The sequence below is a fragment of the Orycteropus afer genome, unplaced genomic scaffold (assembly GCF_000298275.1).
Source record: "Orycteropus afer afer isolate SDZICR_OR568_19922 unplaced genomic scaffold, OryAfe1.0 scaffold00234, whole genome shotgun sequence".
Taxonomy (NCBI): domain Eukaryota; kingdom Metazoa; phylum Chordata; class Mammalia; order Tubulidentata; family Orycteropodidae; genus Orycteropus; species Orycteropus afer.
Window position 1 is genome coordinate 2,736,578 of NW_006921821.1, and position 5,212 is coordinate 2,741,789.

The window sequence follows — 5,212 nt, forward strand, 5'->3', positions numbered from 1 at the left end:
AGGAGTGGCTGATGGGTTTGAACCGCCAGCCTTCTGGTTAGCAGGCAAGTGCCTTAGGCACTATGCTACCAGAGCTCCTGAAGTTCTGATGAATAATCCTATTGCCAAATTTTTCCCTCTCCCAAACCTAAGGGTCAGAAAGCTAAATATGACTCTAGGAAGCAGTAAAGAGTCTCCAGAGACATTGCTTTCAACAGGTATATGCACGCTTCATTTTTCCTGGTCAAAGATTCTACCATGACTTTTGATAACATAATCTATTTAGAGAGGTTGCAGGGCAAGCCTCCTTAATTCCCAAGTACGAATACGATTGTTCTGTGCTATTTATGAAATAGGAAGCATCTCCTCTCAGATTCAGATGTAAGTGAAATTATTCAGAGACTTAATCACATTTACTAAGGAACCGCACTTAGCCTGAAGGGACAAAAGCCGCAGAACTATCCCTAGCAGAAGTATCTAGTTAACCTTCCATACCGACCTCACTCCCACACTACTTTTCTGACACTACAGGTTCTTATAACTCTATTCATTTCCTTAAGAATTCTTTAACTAAACAGTGTCCATGGGTAAGATTAAGAGGTTCATAAACCTGGATGAGAGCAAAATTAATCTTCATTAAACTACCCTCTCACTGAATCTAGCATTTGCTACAATGTGAATGTAGTTAAAAACTACAACAATATTCACAGAACCTGTGACTTTGTCACCACTAGAAAATCACAGATATTTTGAGCACACATTACCACGTACTTAACTTCTGTGACATTACCACAGTTAACAGGCCTGATAAATAAAGATGTGTATTATTCTACCAGGTCCCTGGAAAGCACAAATGATTTTCTCCAGGCTACTACTAACTTAAAGTTTCAAATCCACCCAGAGCCGTCATGGGAGAAAGGTCTGGTGAGCTCCTTCCATAATAGTATAGGCATTGAAAACGGTATGCAGCACGGATTTTCTCTACAGACATAGGGTCATCATGAGCCAGAATCAATTAAATAGCAACAGGTTCATTATAAAAAGCTTGTATTTGGATAACTTTATTCCAATTCAATTGATGTCCAGTATAAACCTATGTCTTTCATTTTTTCTATTTAGAAACAACATTCTAAGAAGAGTATGGAGCTTTCATCAGGCTGGCATGGGTGTTCATGGAACAATACCATTAAGATTCCCTGTTCTAAATAATAGCACCATACCATAATCACCTTCCTTTATCATCATTTGCATTTTAAGGATGTTTTCTAAGAGCACAGAAACACGAGCACTTAGATAAGATATGCACAATACACACAGAGGAAAGTGTCTCTCCCTCCTGATTCTTAATTAAACAAATGTCCTAGAAATCCCCTTATATTTTCCTGGTAGGTATTGCTATCTATATCAAGGCTTTGGCTTCCTAGATATATGAGAGTTCTCAATCTCTTCTCCTCCTCTTTTTTTCCTCTTTCTCCTTCCTTCTTTCCCTTTACCTTCCTCTCCCTCCATGTTTCTTTCTGTCTCTCTCATGAATCAGTATCAAATAGTTTCATACTAGTCAAAGACCTTTCTGTATAGCTTCTCTGTCCAACCAGAGAATCTAGGTCTATATGCTTAGCTCTGTCTGGAACCACAAAAACAGACCTGACCCTCAGGGTAGAACCAATCATAAGCTCAACAAATGAATTGATTTAACATAAGCCTTCAAAGTGCCAAGATTTTCAGACTTTTTCTGGATGTGTTTTTAGGCTCAATTCAATTTATCCAAAATACGCTGTAGAAATGCTGATTAGGTATAAGTATAAATATTTTAAAATATTATGTTGTCACTTGCACAGCCCTACTGCAATAAGCCAGATTGTATTCAAATACTAAAGTCAGGAAAATTCTCAGTGAATAAATGTTAGCTTCACTTATTTTTCATTTTACTATAAATACTGAGTATGTTTCATTTAAATCATTATTCTGTTTACTTTATAAGCAGAAACTGAAAAGCACAAAGTACATTTTTTAGGGGATTTATGGAACTGCAAAGCCCCAGTTTAGAAAATATAATAAACTTGCAGAGAAGGCAACAGAGGTCAAGAAATCATTCATACACTCACTCAGAAGATATTTCTTAATGGCCTAAACACTGAACTGGGTACTTAAAAGGATAAATAGGATATGGACTTGGGCCTCAGTGAGCTCAAAGTTTCATGTTATGGGGTATTACAGACATAGTTAAAACATAACTAAGAATACAGTATGACTGCAGCATATATAGTGGAGGGATAGAAGTTAGAGCAGAAATGGCTCCTTACTCAGAGGAAGAACTTTTAAAAGATGGGTTTGCCATATGCATCAGAAAATAACTAGAATAAAGATTGCAATGAGGAGGTACTTGAGAACACTGGTCAGCACAATTCCTTTGAAATGGTAGGGGCAGAAACTGGAGGGCATGGAGGTTGCCTGTAAATTAAAGATTAGAGAATCGAGAGAGTAAGGAGTGGGCCAATTCTAAGCTAAAAAAGGACTATAATTCCGATGTAAATTCAGTGCAAATCATTGATCATTAAATGTGAGATACAATTATTCCTCTGCAGTATACTTCTCAGATAATTTCCTGTATATTACGTAAATCTTTTTTTTTTCCCCAAGTCATTCTGCTAAATGTAAGTATTCAGCATTTCTTCTAAATACTAATATTCCTGACAGATAGGATAAACAAAAGGAAAAGGTGGGGAAAAAAGCTGAGAAGATGATTCCTAAATTTGGAAAGGCTAATGAGTTTTAGGAGTTCAGTGATTGGGTTTCTCAATGACTATATATACTGGGTATGATATTTCATCTTAAGAGTGAACAAGACAGACCCACACTCTATCCTCATTATACTTACAAAGATTTGAGCACATAAATTCATGTATTTATGTAAACCCATTATAATTTTTACAATTATAATTTGTAAATTATTATTTTTAAAAATTAAAAGATGAAAGTTTATATATATATATATATATATATGTAGAAATAGTTCAACAGAGATAAGAAACATCAAAGAAGTTTAAAGAAATGGAGATATTCCACGTTCACTGATGATGTTGTTGTTATGTGCCATTGAGTCAATTCTGATGCAAAAAGACCCTATGATAACAAAATGAAACACTGCTCAGTTCTGCACCATTCTCATAATGGACATTAAAGCTCACTTTTGCAACAACTGTATCAATCTATCTTGTTGAGGGTCTTCCTAATTATCATTCACCCTCTGCTTTACCAAGCATGATGTCCTGCTCCAGAGACTGGTTCCTCCTCATTGAATGACCGAAGTACAAGAGACAAAGTCTCATCACGCTCACTTCTAAGCAGCATACCAGCTATACTTCTGGCAAGACAGATTTGTTTGTTGGCATATTCAATATTCTTTGCCAACATCATAATTCAAATGATCAATTCTTCTGCAGTCTTCCTTATGCAATGCGCACTCTTCACATGCATATGAGGCATCTGAAAATATCCTTCCTTGGGTCAGGTGCATCTTGGGCTTGAAAGGGACATCTTTGCTCTTTAACACTTTAAAGAGGTCTTTTGCAGCAGATTTTCTCAATGCAGTATGTTCCTTGATTTCTCAACAGCTACTTCTACAGGTGGTTAATTGTGGATCCAAGTAAAATGAATCCTTGACAATTTCAATCTTTTTTTCCATTTATTATGATGTTGTTTATTGGTCCATTTGTAAGAATTTTTGTTTTCTTTATGTTGAGGTGTAATCCATACTAAAGGCTGCAGTCTTTGATCTTCATCAGTAAGTGCTTTAAATCTTTTTCACTTTCAGAAAGCAAGGTTGTGTCATCTCCAAATTGCAGGTTGTTAAATAGTTTTACAACAAACAACAAAATAGTTTTCCTCCAAACCTGATGCTTCATTCTTCTTCATATACTTCACAGGTTCTCAGAATATTTGCTCATACAGATTGACTAAGTATGGTGAAAGTATACAACTCTGACACACATCGATTTTAAATCACTCAGTATCCTCCCTTGTTCTGTTCAAATGACTTGACTCTTGATCTATGTCCAGGTTTTTCATGAGCATTAATTAAGTGTTCTGGAATTCCTGTTTTTTCTAATGTTATCCATAATCTGTTATGATCCACACAGTCAAATGTCTTTGCATAGTCAATAAAACACAGGTAAACTTCTCTCTGTTATTTTCTGTTTTCAGCCAAGATCCATCTGACATATGTAGGAAGACTCAACACTGTTGTCAGTTCTTTCCAATTCAATTTATACATTCAAGGCAATCTCAGTAGAATCCCATCAAGTTATTTTGTATGTATCAACAAACTGATTCTAAAGTTTGGATAAAAAGGCAAAAAATGAGAATAGCCAGCAAAAAGGACAAAATCAAAGGAATAACACTACCAGACTTCAAAATTTACTATAAAACTACAGTGATCAAGACAGTGTGGTCTTGGTCAAAGAACAGACAAATAGACTGATGGAACAGAAAAGAGAGCCTGAAATCGGACCTGCACAAAAAAAGTCAATTATTATTTGACAAAGAAACAAAGGCAATCCAATGAGAAAAGACAGTCTTTCACCGGAACAAATAGACATCCACATGCAAACAAAAATGTACATATATAAAATGAATCTAGACATAGTCTTCACACTTTTCATAATAATTAACTCAAAATGGATCACAGACTTAAATGCCAAACATAAAACTATACCATTTCTAGAACATAAAGAAGGAGAAAAGCTCACTGGCCCTGGGTTTGGTAATCAGCTTTCAGACAGACCACAAAAAGCATAATTTATGAAAGAAAAAATTGATTAAAAACTGTTGATAAAACAGTGTTATCAATTTTGATTAAACAATAGGATTTCACTAAAATTTAAACCTTCTGCTCTGTAAAAGATGTTAAGGGGATGAAAAAATAAGTCTCAGATTGGAAGAAAGTGCTTGCCAAACGCTTATCTGATGAAGCACTTTCATTCAACATATATAGAGAACTCTTAAAATACAAAAAAAAAAGAAAAAGCCCAATTAAAAATTAGGCAAAAGAGCTGAACACACATCTCTCCAGAGAAGTCATTCAAGATAGCAAATAAGCACATCAAAAGATACTCAACAGGCGGGGCAAGATGGCGGATAGGCAGAAGGATTGCACAGACCCTCTTCAACAAAGAAAAGGGAAACCAATTAACACAGACACAGAAGATAATCTTGGACCCCTGAGCATTGAAGG

At 35.5% G+C, this 5,212-nt stretch overlaps 1 protein-coding gene across 1 annotated transcript in view; it reads right to left on the bottom strand.

The window, feature by feature from the left end:
* The window catches only part of PTPRM (protein tyrosine phosphatase receptor type M), a 1,084,438-nt gene that overhangs the window by 915,373 nt on the left and 163,853 nt on the right, over positions 1-5,212 (bottom strand). The window lies entirely within an intron of this gene.